The 17,233-nt window shown below is 33.4% G+C and overlaps 1 long non-coding RNA gene across 1 annotated transcript in view; it reads right to left on the bottom strand.

Annotated features, from left to right (window-relative positions):
- The window catches only part of LOC112637840, a 115,881-nt gene that overhangs the window by 21,678 nt on the left and 76,970 nt on the right, over positions 1 to 17,233 (bottom strand). The window contains exon 3 of the long non-coding RNA XR_003122770.1: positions 6,604 to 6,714. This is a non-coding gene — a long non-coding RNA (uncharacterized LOC112637840). The remainder of the gene's footprint in view (positions 1 to 6,603; positions 6,715 to 17,233) is intronic.

Raw genomic sequence — 17,233 nt, 5'->3', positions numbered from 1 at the left:
TTAACAAAATTATTGGGGAGTATAAATTTGCGTCTCTCATATCACACTAAAGGTAAATATATTGACAGTAAGACAATCGGGATTACTGCAATCATTCGTATCGATCGAATTTATCATCTTATTGCTCTCACTCCTGATAACATTGTGATACATCGATTTTCTATCGCAAATCAGATGTACGTGTGTATGTGCAAATCGTCCGTAGATGTTAACGATTTCTCAAGCGATTCATCGCACGCGTACAAAGAAAAGCTCGTGCCGTTAGCGATTGACTTTTCGCTCTTTGCGATATGTACCTTACGACGGTATTGCCACACGCTAACGGCTATATCTCGTTTCTGTCTTCTTAAGGAATAAACGACGAGATGGAAAAGGATAAGATGAATAGTACTCGTTCTATCGCGCGCAGAGTATTCGAGCAAAATAAATGGTACCGAAGGCCGCCTACGTCCCCTTTGGCGTCCAACGAATTATCCGCCGCCTCTTTTCGTTCTACGCTACTGCACGCGCTAATGATATTTTGCGACTTTGCACACACTCGTTATCAATAATTCCCTATAACATTTATGACAAATGCATCTGTCCATTGTAAAAATCACACGTACTTTCACGACTAAAAATATAAAGAAATATTTTTTATGTCTCTTGACAATCTCAATTAATCATAAATATTAACAATTCAACGCGCACGTGTGTTTAATTCTTTGGCTGTGATATTTAGCTGATTATTTAGTACGAGCACTTTTTCGCTGTATTCCAAGACTGTCATGAATTAATTAATATTATGTTATAGGTCATAATTAATATTATGTAGTATAATTGTATTGTAGCTATAAAAAAGAACTTTCATATGTACGCAGATATCAATTTATACGCTAACTTTCATTATTATTTTTCCAAAACATTCACCGAAACGTACCTAAGATCTTGGAAAAGTTAAATTCGAGGCAATTAAATATGTTATATATAGTGTTATACATATATATATATATATATATATATATATGTATGTATAACACTATATATAACATATTTAATTGCCTCGAATTTAACTTTCCAAGATCTTAGGTATGTCTCAGATATACATATATATGTATAACACTATATATAACATATTTAATTGCCTTGAATTTAACTTTTCCAAGATATCTTAAGTATGTCTCGGTGAATATTTTGGAAAAATAATAATGAAAGTTAGCGTATAAATTATATATATATAATGATAAAACATTTGTCGCGTTCACACACATTTAACACGTGAAATTATTAATGCGAAAATGCGTCATCGCAAGTATGCGCGTATATCTTTCCTGAAAGTGCAATCTGATTTGAAATTCTCTGAAAAATTGTTGAGGTTCGTTAAAACATATTGAAAGTCACCCATAGTTCCGGCATGTCGTCAGTCCCTAGCCAACTAAAGCGACATCGTGCCGGCGTTCGGCGACGATATGGAATTAGTTTAGAAGCCCTCGCGGGCATAGGCGACGTTTGCGTTCAAATCGAGATCAGTTGGTGTCCGCGTGTGCATACGAATAAACGTGCACGCATATGACTGTCCGCGTTCGAGCTTGGTAACGCCCGTGAGATCGCTTATTGGTTGCCAATCGCAACATTTTTTGCCCATAAGAGAAATTGGCGCATAATGGAGGTACGGTACCAGTTCTCTCGCTGACTAGATTTACGAGGAGACTGCCTTAAAATTATTGTCGCCCGCTCGCCACAATTCGCTTTCGCGAACAACCGATAAGAAAACCGCTCAAAATTCGAGAAAACTTGCCCGGATATCAAAGCACGATATATTTTTTTTATAACAAGGTTTTGTTGAGTGTCACGACGGTGTGCGATTCTCTTCAGAGTGGTGGGACAATACTATCGTAGATCGGAGGTGGTTGTCCGTGCATCGTGCTATAAATTGCAATATGCAAATTTAATAAGCGCGCTGAGCTACGTCGTTGCTCATCGCGCGAATCTTCATTGCCCGCGATACCTGAAGCTCTAGCTTGCCAACAAGCAGCGTTGATGCATGTAAGATTTATAAAACAGAGTTGTATTTGATATTAATATTAAATGCATAAATAAATAAAATTTTAATTTTCCATAAAATAGTCAAAAATATATCTGTTTAAAAATTTTTTTAAATCGTCTAAAGATATTTAATATAACATATTTTTATTTTTTCCTATAAGACAAAATCAGTATTAAAATGCTTGTTTAATTCTGCATTATTGTAGGATTAAAACTTTATTTACCGAATGGATTTTCTTAAACTTTCGCAATAATTATAATCGATGACTGTTGTTTTATTCCCATCTTGCATTTTTATTTTACCATTAAAAAAATTCTTATCTTTTGAGAATATATTATAAAATATAAGATAAAATGTACGGAAAATACAAGATTAGAAAGAGAATCCTGTATAATATTTTAGCACACCAATATATAAGCTTAATATTTTACGCTATATGTGTCAGATTTATTAATAAAATGTTGCGAGAGCGTGACATAATCTGCCATGTGTTAGATAATTAAAATGCGCGACAGTTATCTGCAGAGCGCAAACGCGGGCCGCGTAATAATCCGAAGATTTTAATCGCTTCCAAGACGCCGCGCGCGACCAAACGGCGCATCAACAGGAAAGAAAAATTCATCATCCGTTAACGAGCACCGAGCGGCATCGCATCCTCGCGGACTCGCGCGGACGGATGTAATTACATCGTATCGACAGCAGGCGTTCCTGACCCGCGCAATGCGCGACGCTCTGTGATTTACAGTTGCGCCGCTTGAATTAAATGCAATTAAGTCGCAGTAAATTACGCGCGCGTCCCCGCTGAGAGCGGCAGATAAATCAGCGTCGTGTTTGCCTTCGCGTGTAATCGCGGCAAGGGCGACGAAGGGGAAAAGAAGCCCGAGGAACACAGGGAGAAGAACTCGGAGGAAGGAAGCAGGGAACCTCGGCAGATGAGGAGGGATACATCGCGAGGAGAAGGAGGGAAGAGAGAAAGAATCGGCCGGCGGCGACGAGTACAATGCGCTTGCATGAGCGCGCGCGCGACTGTATTTACTCCTTCAAGAATCTCTAGAATGCGGACGGGGCTATACCGTAAGGGGGTGTGCACGCGTGCTGCACCCTCCTCTGTCTTCTCTGCCCTCTCGATCGTCCCGACCGTCCCTCGCCCCAGGGGCCGCGCACAAATAACTGTCGGCCCGTAAACTCCCGCTACGACACTCGTGAGAGGAAGGAGCGTAACACCTATTCCACCAGCGGCAATTGGCGATCGTCGGAGGTTGCCTCGTTATAAGAATGAGATTCGCCGTTGCCGTCCGTTTTCTCGAGGTCGTCGTGCCGGCAGCGAAAATAAAACCCCTTTGACGCGTAAAAATCGACGCCACTACGATATTTCACGCTGGCGACAGCCTGTATCGGCTCGGCACGCGTGCTCTTTTTGCACGCATTGTCAATGGATCTGACGTATTGATGCTAGTTTAATTGATCGGCACTCATGCTGTTCGAGTTTAACGTAACGACATGATAAATGATGGGACGACTTCTAGATCACATATTTTTTAACTGTAACAAAGGAAGAATGTATTTCTTTTTAACGAACGCTTGTTTGATAAACTATCTACATTGTTGAATTGGAAATTATTTATAAAACATATAAAAGTTATATAAAGTTCATATAAAAAAGTTATCTCTGAAATATTTATATTAAAATAATTATACCAATTTTTTTAAGACTACATTTTTTATACCGAAATCTCTTTTTATTTCTTTTTTTTTGTCTTTCTCTAAAGGATTAAAAATTTAATTATTTATAGGATTAAAAATTTTAATTATAAATATAATTATTTATTTATATAAATTATATAAATATATTATAATTATATAATTATTTGTATAAATTATATAAATATAATTATTTAATTATAATTATTTATTTATAATTTAATTATAATATTTTGCATAAAAGAATTAGTTTCCCCATCATTATAAGAAATAAAGACCTGGAAACAAAAATATTTCCAGGATATTAAATTAATATCGATGTTGATGAAGATGACAGGTCATCGAATAAAATCGACTAACAAAAGAAAAAATAAAATTTTAATGACGTGATATCACGGTTAGCAGGTTAATAAGCTTGCGTGGGCGCATCCTAGCAATAAAGTGCGCTCTTATCCGAGTTCATCCCATAGTCCTTGCTCGCGCCAGGAAGGCATCTTCTCTCTCTTTCTCTTTCTCCCGCATTCTTTTCTTTTATTCTGTTATATACTCCGGTGCGCCGGCCTTAATTTACATATCTCTGAATCAATGCTACTACCTTGCTTTACCGGGCGCATACTTTCAGCAACACACAGCGGTTCACATTTCATGATCGTTCGCTATAGAGTGTTGCAGTGGGCAAGAAGGTTACCGGGATTGTAGGTGACTCCAGATTTTCGCTTTTGTTGGCCACCAGCTTAGCCGGATTCATTTATGCGGATGTATGCTGCAAGGCATATCAATATCATCTACGATCGTCATAAGGGTACTAGAATATCGGCGCTTATATAGATCGGTATTTTAGAGAGCAGTGGTAGCCGCTCATAAATATACATATTTGCCAGACGTTAAAGAAGTTACTACTACTATGTTCCTGGTTCTTCTATTATGAAATTTATATCGAATGACAGATAAAAATCTACATATGTACACAGCAATCTACATATATGCTAAAATACAATCTTAAATAATGTAAAAAAAGAATTATTTAATATATACACGTATATGTATTAAAAGATAATATAATATTTGAATTAAAATAATACGTTTAAACAAGTCTATATTATATATTTAAATTGTGTGATTAATAAAAGATACAAACACACATATTCTTTTGCGTTAATAATGAGATCGAGCTTAGAATCGAACTTATGAAACTAGTTATTCTATCCGATTTTATATTTTTTTAAATCAGATAGTTATAAATTAAAGTTCTTAGATAAAGAATATCTGTTAACAATCGTTCGATGTTTCTAGAATAAGCATTAGTGTTTAATATAGAATATAATAAAAAACACACATTGAGTGTCGATAATCTAACAAATGCATTTCACCAAGAATACTAACTATATCTAGATAGAAAATCAATAGTTTCGAATTGAATCGGCAATCTGTCATTTGCTACCAATTATTGTTTTTACACCTATTATTCTTGTTGTTCATCGTGTTTCAGGAAATACAGAATAAAAAGTAAAATACCAACTATTATTGGCAAATTTCCCAATCGACTTTCTCCGATTATCCACCAGCTGACTTTACGTTTCCGTTTCTTCCTTGCAATACAAACGTTGACTAAGAGAAATCTTACATTATTAATCAGTCATACACTCCAACTGAGTTCTACATTTCCCGTATATATTTAACGCTGAATGCATCTATTTAATCGTTCATGTCCTGTTTATATCAATAACTATTTTTTATATTTTCGATAAATTCAAAATCAGACAACCTCATACAGCGCTAAATGAGGATAAGAATCTAAGTGCTGACATCACATGAAATTAATCATGACTTGGAGATAAATCTCGACGTGTTGTTATAGCTATAATTATAGCTTTATTCGATAAATTCAACGACAAAGTTTCAAAATAATTTTTTTAATTATTCATTTATATATGTTGCATTACGAATACTAATCATTTTTCGATTTATTTTACAATACATGTACGCATTCTAAATTGTAAAATTATAGTATTATGGTAAACATATTAAGTTATTGCAAAGTAACGATTTAGAAGAATAATCGTAAACAAGAGCTAAATTAATATAATTGCGGGGAGTTTGAAAAAAATACGTATCACGGATTTTAATACGATTCAACAAATTGTTATTGACGTCAAAGAATTAAAAATTAAATGATTTTGTTTACCTTTAACACTAAATAACGATAATATTACTTAGGGGAAATCCTTAGATTGGATCTCGAATTAATTACATAATGCAATTATTTTGCTTATTGTTCACGGTTGCACGTCATTCCGTGAGACCATCAGGGTCTTTCCTAGAACGTCACTGCTGAGCGCAATTTGCGTGCCCAACATCGCGTGCAATCGTCCTGCCGAAGGATGACTAGTCGATTTTTCGCATAAAACGTGTACTTTCGAATTCGAAAAGAATATGTCGCAAACGCGAATACGAATCATTTTCTTTTTATTTCATGACATGCATATCTTCGGTTTATTTGTTCGTTATTATGTCTGGTATAGGTCCGTATGTCTGGTATCTACCTTAAGGCTTTAAAGAACATGTACGCGTCTTTCATCGCCGTTATTTAACATGCTTGCCACGTAAAATCACGTCCTGGGTGATAAAAATATTGAGTTCCTAACGAGAAAGGACGTGTAAATCTCTAATATCGTTCTAAACGTCGTTTCCGCAAGCAACAGTGCAGTAAGCAACGAGAAAAGTAAGTAAATACCACGGTGTACGTTTGCATGAACTCTCCATCGCGGACTCGGCGATGCAACGAAGCTCGGCGGCCAGAGATTAGGCCCGTTGAAGGTGCGCCTCCATTCCATTGCACAGGTTTATTTAAATACATATTAATATTTAATACTCACAGTATGTTTAAGTGGGAGTTTCTCTTGTCGGTCGGCGGGTCCCATGTAATTACAACCAGCCCACATCCGTGAACGAAACGAAAAAACGAGTGGAGAAGACCCGGCTCTGCCCTGAAAAGAAAAACAACAAAGTTAACGTCAGATTTTGACGTTTGGTGCCATCTTACTCTCGTATGGAATCTAGAATAAACTCGGTTGTTTCATTGTCAATCAATCGAAGTGACGTGAAGCCTGATCGTGCAATTAAGATAGAGACAAAAGAACAGATTGCTAAGATAATATCAGGGATGGGCCGGCATTTCTTGTGAAAACAAACATTGTCTTCGTGTCATCAACATTCTTGACCAAAGTCATTACCTTCGCTTTTGTATCCGGCGTCTGTAATATTTGTACCAATAAACGATGAGTAACAAGACGAGAAGGAATCCCCGCAAAATGATGTATCATTATGCGTATTCGTTCTCGTAGAGGCGGCACTGAGGAAAGGATGAAAAGAAATCGAGGAGAAAGAAGGAGACCTGAACAGCGAGAGGAGGGCGAGAGCGTAGCGTTTTTCGCGATTTTCTCACGAGGATAATTTCGACGATTAGCGCAAAAAACGGGGTCCACTGCGCGGAGCGGTGAGCGCGAGAAAATGACAGACAGAAATTGTTTTGCCATGCCGTATAATTTGCAGGGCCGCAGCCATCATGTATCATTTACACAAATTATAAATTCGTTATTTTACAATTATCATAATGCACTTGACCCGAAAATACCGATGACCCAGTCTCACCGCTGTCGGTACAGATATGCGACACGTACACACAGTTTCTGCAAAAATCTTCAAAATAGCCTTGCCACCATGTAAGACAACCGATATTCCCGTATCCGAATATCACGCACAAATATCACTACAGAATGACCTGTAAAAAATAACATATACACCATAATTTTTAATAATAATTTAAATAATTTAATTTAATAATTTAATTTAATTTATTTCCTGTCATTTAATATTGGCAAATACTGATTTAAACTTAATGCTGTTAGACAAATTATTTATTATTTCTTTTTATCTAATATTTATTCTTACAAGATATTTTATGCTTTATCATTTTATTGTATAAAACTCCAATTATCAGTTTGCGTGGAAGAATAATAAAATACGCCAAAAGATTATATATCGATATCTTAATTTTATTGCAACAACTTGAGCGATAAATATATATTTGATTCATATCCGATTGTAAATCTTGAAGTTATTATCTGCGCGTGAATCCGCCCCTGCGCCCATGACTCGTATTCTGCCATGCGAAGAATCGACCTGTTGTATTGAAGAGGAGTCTCACGGAAGCTCTCCGATCAATTGTGAAGATCGTGAAGGATCGCGGCTACTGTCAAGTGTATTGCCAAGACCGCTAGTGTATCGTAACCAGTCTGCGGCGCGACTGGAATTAATTCGTTTCACAGCGTGAGTGCGCGCTCGCTCGCACGCGTTGCATCCATCGTTTTATCAGCCTCGTAAAAGGCTTTAAACATGTGCTTTACGGAGACATTATCATGGGATTCGTTACGTAGTCACGGCGACGATACAACTCCGGCTAGTTTTACGAGTGACTTATGCATTTAAACGCAATCATTATAGCCTTCATTGCGAACTTTCGCCAACGCGCTTAAATGTATTATCATGCAAAGGTGATAGGATGTAATCATGTTGTAATCATCGCGAAATTTATTCAGAAGAAAAAGCGCACAAATATATAACTGTTTATGAATTTTACGTTACATTATTTGTAATACAAAAAATCGAAATCGTGTCATAAATATTATTTTTCACAAATATAAAGTGATATAATTTTCAAAAGAAAGTATTTCTTCTTGGTAAATGAAAAATTTGTATTGTAAAATTAAATATCATAATTATAGTCCTTATATAACATAAAGTATGGTATCTATTGACGCTAAGAATTGCTGGGAAGTTAAAAATAGCACGAATCCAACAAAATTACATGCAATACCGCCGACAAATTCTTTCGCTATGAAGTCGGGGATTTCCTACGAGTATCTTAAGATCATCAGATAGACGATAATTTGCGTCTTACGTGAAAAGTCGGAAATGAACAAGTGTGTCATACTTTACTTCCGGTCGATCCTCTTCCAATTATGGTGATGTGAAATGGGCGTGCGCGGATCTTTTCCCGGAAGATCCGAATCGATCGGGAGCAAATATTTATACGCGACCATACAACGTCATCATGACGTCGTATCGACGATGACGCAAGGATGCTTCACCGAACCGTGATAAGCCGTTCATTCATGCAAGCAACTCGAAGTATACAACTAGGGATGCCTGCAGCCTGCAGAAAAGCGGCGTTAATTTTCATCTATTTTTAGCACTTCGGCACGCCTCGCATATTACAACAGAAAGCGTAAAATGATGAAATTACTCACGTTTCAACAGACAGAAGAAAGTCTACCAGCTGGATTTTTCAAACAAATTCTATGACGATACGTTTTCATAACAAGCGACCTTCCACTGTCGCAAAGTGGATGATATATTACGTCGATTAATGTTACGTAGGTCGGAATTTTTCTTGGTGCCAATTAAAAGTACAACTATTCTTATGATGAAAAATATCTTATGCTCGATTGAAATAATATTGCATTTTATTACTGCAATAAAAATGATCATTAATGAGAATAAAGAGTAATTATGTTATTAACAATTTATGTAAAACAGAAATATTTTTACATTTGATTATAAAAAAAATTCAAATATTTACCTTTATATTTAAAAATTTTTTTAATTATCAAACTATTGTATTATCAAAGTATTGTTGAATATTTCAGATATTAGATACGTTCTTTCAAAGATTATTTATTAGCGAAGCAGATAGTATGTTCGAGATGTATATTTTATCGAGTGTATCTTTGTAAATATAAAGCTACAATATTTATAAATAATCTTTATTAAAATTGTGTACATACATATATACATCTGGAGTAGAAATTTATCAATAGGACATCCAGACAGATTTGCATCGACTCTGGACTAATGGACATGTCATCCCATTATTAATTGCAGCCACGAGCGACCTAATTCAGTCGGTGTCTTGGTCAACTTTCGACCAGCGGTGCAGATAATCGCTGTACCGATTAACACGACCCATTAGATATTGAGAATGTTGGATGACAGCTGATAGCGGTTGACGTACGATATAATCGAAAAGAATGAAATGACTTGAGGCGTTCGAAACGGCGGCGACCACCATGCTTGCATTGATAATGTCATTCTGTCATCATAAAACTCTACTATTCATCTCCGTACGTTGCGAATGAAGAATGCATCAGACATATTTGGGCAGTCACCGAACACTGAGAATTATTTTTTACTTTAAGTCGCACTCAAGGGGACCCATGTTCCGTATATCTATACGATACGTTATTTCTCCTTCTGCGTTATGCGTTTTCACTTTACGATTACATAGATATGTATTTTCGAGGATTAATCCGAAAGAAAGAGTCCTTCCATCTATGAAAAATGCAATAAATTCTATTGCAATAAATCAATAGCGTTTGCAAAATAAAAGAATAAACTGCCCTACATTAAAATTAAAATTACAGAAGGTATCAATGATATTTTGGATTAGACATTTTCTAATGTATCGTATACATATTTGCGCATCATGACTGCTGTTATTGACAATGAAAAAAATAAAAAATGTTGTCACTGAATAATTTTAAAATTTATTAAGACTAAATATATATTTTACAAAAGGTGTGTTATATGATATGTTATAGAAGACGTCAAAATAATACCTTCCACTTTTATTAACCATTTTTGAACCTGATATATCGTGTGTAGATCGTGTGCAGATATTCGTGTATTATAATCGATTCTAAAAAAAATTAACCGCAAAGACATTTTGTGTAATACATTCTATTAATTTTATATTTAATTTTAATGTTTAAATAAATATCAAACTGTTTTATTACAAACGCTGCTCTTCCAGGACCTATACACAATAAATTTATGAATATTCGACTCAAGCCAAAAATGCCTCACCCGGAAATGGAAAGCATTTCTATTGCTTTCCGTAATTTGACTGTTGAAGTCGCTGCGCGACTAGATCGTAAATGTCATCAGCAATGTGAAAACGCTGATTCATTCGTTATTTGCCAATGCACCGATTCTTATCTGCTAGACGTCGTAAAGTCCCGCGCAAGTACACTGACTCACCTCTTTGGCACATTAATCGACGTGTCAATAAGCAATATACAGCGATTCGATCTCGCGAAATGATCCCGTGTACATAGTTGCACGTACATGGCACAACGATATTACGGAAGAATATCAGAATTAACGTCATCGTAAAGTGTATTGCGCACAAAATGTTTCATATTCTCGATCTAAACGCAATCTCGCGCATTCACGTGACGCTCTTATCTCTTACGCGCTATTGAACTATACCCACCACCGAAGACAGGCTGAATTCATGAATGGAAAGGTGCCGCTATGTATGTACACCTCCATGCTATCAGAGAGAGAGAGAGAAAGAGAGAGATACCGCCCGCGTACGAAAGTTCGCGGAAGAGAAAGTTTCTCCTCCCTCCCTCATGAAGATGACATCACCGCTACCATGGTCATGGTCTCTACTGATTCTGGATCAAAGCGTATCGAATCCGAAAACTTTCCAATAACCTTTAAATGCTACTAAAGTATTTAATTCTCAGATAAATATTCGTTATTAAAGAGAGAGTTAATCTTTTCATTCTATCTTTAAAGATATTGTAAATCTCGAAATAGAACATTTGATAAAATAAATATTTTATATTACAATTGGTAAAATAACCATTTTATATTTTATATTACAATTTATTTTCAATACATATATGTTTTTTACTTTACAAAGAGAGTTTTTCACTGTTATAGATACTAATATCTATTGACTGATTAGTTTATATACGACCAACGCAGAGATCGTGTTCCAACCTACCGCCTTCCTTCGCAGGGACCTACCGGTTTGCAGTTTGAACTGCAATGACTCTTGCTCGCCTTCTTCTTCTTCTAGCGGTATACGCTTGTCTGGGAACAATGGGACACCAGAAAAGTGAATGACGTCACTGAATACAACATCGAATCCTGCCTTCTATGGTTTTCAATCTTAAAAGTTCACGTTATACCTACGTACAGTTGAAATAACATTTATATGAAAACCTTTTCGATTCTTACACACACAATATCATATATATTAAGAGTCATATTAAATCTATATTAAGTTGCTAAAATTAAGAAAAAACACAAATTGTAAAATCTGAATCACAAAGAAAGTCATAAATTGAACAAAATTTACATTTAAATAAAAAATGCAGTTACATATTATTCCATTATATTACAAATTGGCAAAGATAGCAAATTTTACCTCTTCACACATACTTCATATATATCTAAATTTTCATTTTTAAATATCACAAAAAAGAAAAAATAACAATGTAATAATAATATAATAAATAATAAATAATATTAATATTAATAATATAATATTAATATGATATAATAATTGTCTCTTTCCTAAATATATATATCTATTATAAATTAAATGAAAATTGCAAAATATGCAAGTTAAAAAATCATAATAAACCTTCAAGCTTCTCGATGACTGTAAATGCGATTTCGGAAAAAAATTCAATACGGCTTTAGAGAGACTCTAACTGCGGCGCGGTTCTCTCAGACCCTCGTAATCTTCGTAGTTCTGTTCCCCTCATTAGGGAACTGGACGTGGAAGGTAATTGATACTTTCATAACCTAGCAGCATTTCCACCTGCGAATAGCTGAGTTTTTGCCGCGGCCTCGTTAGAGGTGACAATAAGTAGTTACCTGTTTCCAGGTAGGTACCTGCTCTGCTCGCTTGCCTATCGTGGAACGTCGCGAGCTGAAAGACGATGCAATTGCACTGGCATTATTATGACTATGATTTTGCGATACGACTTCGTACTTTTTACTATATACGGAATTCAGTAAGCGTCGTAATGATAAATCAAACATATGTATGTAATATTTTAAGGCAAATTTCGATTTTTTGAATACATCCAAGAAGATTTTTAAACATAAATACTATTGTGTGTATGTGTATATAGTCAAAGAAAATTATTGTACACATAATTTTCTAATTTTACGCACGTATTTGTTAATTTCTTAAGATATTACTTTTGTGCAAAATTATTGGATTTTTTTAAGTATGATATATATGCGCGTACATCTCGGATCTAAATTATTTCATGATTTTAAAGTATCTTTCCAAAACAAAAAAATTTTTATTCATATAAATATGTCTAAATTTTATATATTTATATAAATATGTCTATCGTCCAAACTGTAACAAAATAATATGATTACAAATATGAATAGAAATGTTAGAACTTTCTAGTATTCAATTAAAAAAAAAAATTGATTGAAGTTCTTTAACCTGAAGAACTAGAAAGTCTTGTATCATACAGAAAATATACATTAATTTATTACAGAAATATCTATAATATTTCTTTATTTAATTTTTATATCAAAATATTTTCTATTATTATATATATTTTATTATATTAAAATATAAAAATAAATATTAAATAATTAAATATTAATTAATAATAGTTAATTATATATTAATTTTTAATAACTAATATTTAAACAAGTTATTGTACATGCACATATAATTGCTTTGGCTTTTATGTTCTTGCATTTAATTATTTTCTATGTAGATAATGTATTGAACTTCTAAATGAGCAAACTTATATATATTAAATAAATTGTATATCGTAATTTTATTAATAAAATTATTTTTTTATGATCAGAAATGGACAGATCGTTCATTTACACAAAAATCACAGTCTTATTTAAGCTTTAGCCTGTAGATCCGAGTGTTTGCTGTGATTTAAAATATATTCGTATATATAATGCAGCTCACGTCAGCAACAATCATTAAGGCTAGAAATCAAGTCAAATAAATGACAGAGCCTTCATACTCAAGGTTTACACTTACTGATTTTTGCAGCCTACAGTTACGTTACACAGCGGTCACACTCGGGCCGCGACAACTCTTTCGCATCCAACTAAACTAATGATCCTATCTAATTATGTAAGTTATTCGTTACTGCGCGTATGTACGTGCGTGTAATACGTACGAGGGCTTACAAATTAGACGCCGTTACGAGATGCGTGTATACGAGTGTCGGCGCAACACTAATCACGGTGATTGCAGGGGAGTGCAAATCGTCGGCGGGATAATATTCCGTGTAATTGGTTCAGCTCCTGTCAATCTGTCTAGCTGCCGGACGATGTCTTAACCGAACTGTCGCTGTGTGCGTGAGGGACGCACGCATTTTCGCAAACTATCTCAATACCTCTATCATCCGTATCCGTTCGTGGAATCTATTACGATCTTGCGCCTTCCTGAGCAATTGAATCCTAGTCAATCGTGATCACGACAGGATCTAAAATCGTGCGTCATTTCAAGTTAACGTGTCGATGATAATTTTATCAGCAGGACGTAATTTACCACTGTGATAAGCGCGTTGCATTTAGAAATGTATATAACGTGCAATAAAAATATTTGACGTGCACAAATCTTTTTGATCTCCTTAATTTATTCATATTAATTAATATTAATATATTAATATATTAATTAATATTAATATCATCAATAATCTACAGGTATACCGCTCCATGTACGAATACTTTTTATTTGCATTTTTTGTAAAACTCTTTAGAAGACGGATACGTTTTTTGAAAGGATTGCATCGAAGTGTCAGCGATGCTTTCGTCTAATTCTCTAATTCATATTCTCCATTGCATTTTTTAGTTTTTCGCTCATCCATTTCAAAGAAAACGATTTAAATCATTTATTAAACTTGGCCACGGTGCCACTATTTGACTACAAAGGAAAAAGAAGACTAGTAGCAAAACTTGCCTTTTCACGTCCATTCATTACAATAAGTTATAACGGACCAATCATTTTTTGTATAGATTTTTAAAAAAGATACGAACAGAACAATGGGCAAACATGCCAGTTCACTGTTTCTTATTATACATCAGGAGATCGTATATACATTAAAAAGTAAAGTTTGCCGAAGAATCGAATTGAAGAAGAACCATATTTCAGAATCGGACCATACTATGCGTTATGTCGGCACTGTCCTTTGCCGATATGTACAATTCCGATATCGGCAAAGGTACAAAGAAAATACAATGCCAGCACAACATATAGTTCAATTTTGAAACATGGTTCGGTTCTTCTATGCATTTTCAATGTACGATCTCCTGATATATAATAGGAGACAATGGTGCCTGCCCGTGGTGTGTTTGTCTATTGTTCTGTTCGTATTTTCAACTATATATAAAATTAAATATCTGATTCTCTTCATAAAGAATAAAAAAAATATTAAAATATGTAGCTGTGCAACATATGCAAATCTCAAAATGAGAAAAGTTTATTAAGAAAAATCAAATTTGGAAACTTTTACACTTTAATTAAATTTTAAGAATTATTTTTCTATTCGCAAAATATTATCTCCCTGAAACACTACATCGCAAATTATGTTTTAAAATTGCACTGTATATTTTTCTGAATATTAAAAATGTTTATATTACACAATACTTATACATTCATAACGATATTCATGGAAAATGTATTTACATTCTCTCTTATTTATTTACTTGATAGATGATCTCAGTGAATAGGATTTGCAAAATATTATCTCCCTGAAACACTACATCGCAAATTATGTTTTAAAATTGCACTGTATATTTTTCTGAATATTAAAAATTTTTATATTACACAATACTTATACTTTCATAACGATATTCATGGAAAATGTATTTACATTCTCTTTTATTTATTTACTTGATAGATGATCTCAGTGAATAGGATTTTACGATACAAATGACGACAATTTACTGCAATATCCATAAAATTGTGTATTGTTATGTTCATATAGTTATTTCAATATACGTGCACTTCTCTGATAATTCATTATGCAAGCATTATAATACTAGAGTCATAAGACTATCATCTGGTATGATCGAAATTATGCATAATTATGGGAACTTTACATAATAAAACATTATTCTAAGGTAAATTTTGCATGATACAAAATGTTTATCATTCATGTGCTGCTAAGAAGTTGACCCAGTACATGAGTAACGATGTAACTGATAACGAGATATCGCGTTGCTGAAACTTTGCAAAGATATAAACATGATTCATGTAAGATTAATCATTAACTTCATAATTTTTGCAAAAAAATGAATTTATATATATATATATATATATATATATATACAGGTTGTCCCAAAACTCATAATCAATCTTTCAAAGACAGATTCCTGGGATTATCTGAAGACGATTTTTCCTCAACGAAAATGTCGAGGCACTAATAATTTTCGAATTATAAGTGATTGGAAATAAGGGGTTTTTCGTAAACTAAGCTTTGTAGAAGTAAAATATTAACAAAACCACGATTCTTCGATTAATTTTAAATAGAGTTTACTTTAGTTGAGTTTTAATTTAAGGCTTAATTGCAAAGATATATGATGACAAAAATCGGGAACATGCAAAAAATGATGGCCTTCATCGACATTTTCACTGAGGAAAAATCGTCTCCAAATGATCCCAGGAATCTGTGAAAGATTGATTATGAGTTTTGGGACACCCTGTATATATATATATATATATATATATATATATATATATATACACTGTATATATATATATATATATATATATATATATATATATATATATAACGTTATTGAGACATATTCATAGAAATGTGTTTATATGTTTATGAAAAGTTTTAGAAGATAAATTAATTTTAATAACTTTTAATACGATTTACATATTTAGATCATGATCTTTTTATATCAAGTCCTTTATATGTCCTTTTTTAATCGTTAATTACAATTTTTAACTAAACCCAATTTACAATCTAATTTCGTAATTTAAGATAAGTATAGTTAAATTTAATTTTTTAATAATATTTTTAATTTATCGTAATTCTATTATTAATTCTCCCTCTATTCTTTTCTTTTCTCATGCACATACACAGATTTAAAATATTTATTTGTAGTTTTAAGAAAACGATGACACATTTTTATTCTATACGCACGCATGAATATTTTATATCCATGATTAAATAATGGATAAATTAATGAGGATAAAGACAAAAATATTCTTAAAGAGAAAAGCATAATAGAAATGTTACAAATTAAAATAAAGATTTGACGATAAAGAAAAAATTATTTTAAGATATAAGTTATAAATTTTTGACTAAAAAGTATAATTTTAATTTTGTATAATTTCTGTCAATAATTTCGTTTTCTAATGTTAGTTCAAATAAGAGAGAACATTTTCAAAATAATACATGTTTAACGTTAATATCTTTCCTGCTTTGGTTAATAAAATATGTGCGAATATTTCTTTTTTTGAAAAATTATGTGCGAATATTTTTTTTCTTGAAAAATTGTCCAAAACCAAGGGAAAAAGAAAGAAAGAGAGAAAAAAGAAAATTGCGATGGAGAAGAGAATCCTTTAATTCTTATTTGCTGAGAACAGAAAATTGTGATGCTGAGGAAAATCCTTTAAGGATTCTTATTGACCGA

This window comes from Camponotus floridanus, unplaced genomic scaffold, assembly GCF_003227725.1.
Source record: "Camponotus floridanus strain SB8 unplaced genomic scaffold, Cflo_v7.5 scaffold1, whole genome shotgun sequence".
Taxonomy (NCBI): domain Eukaryota; kingdom Metazoa; phylum Arthropoda; class Insecta; order Hymenoptera; family Formicidae; genus Camponotus; species Camponotus floridanus.
Note: the sequence above shows the minus strand (reverse complement) of the source record. Positions and strands in the feature narration are given on the sequence as shown.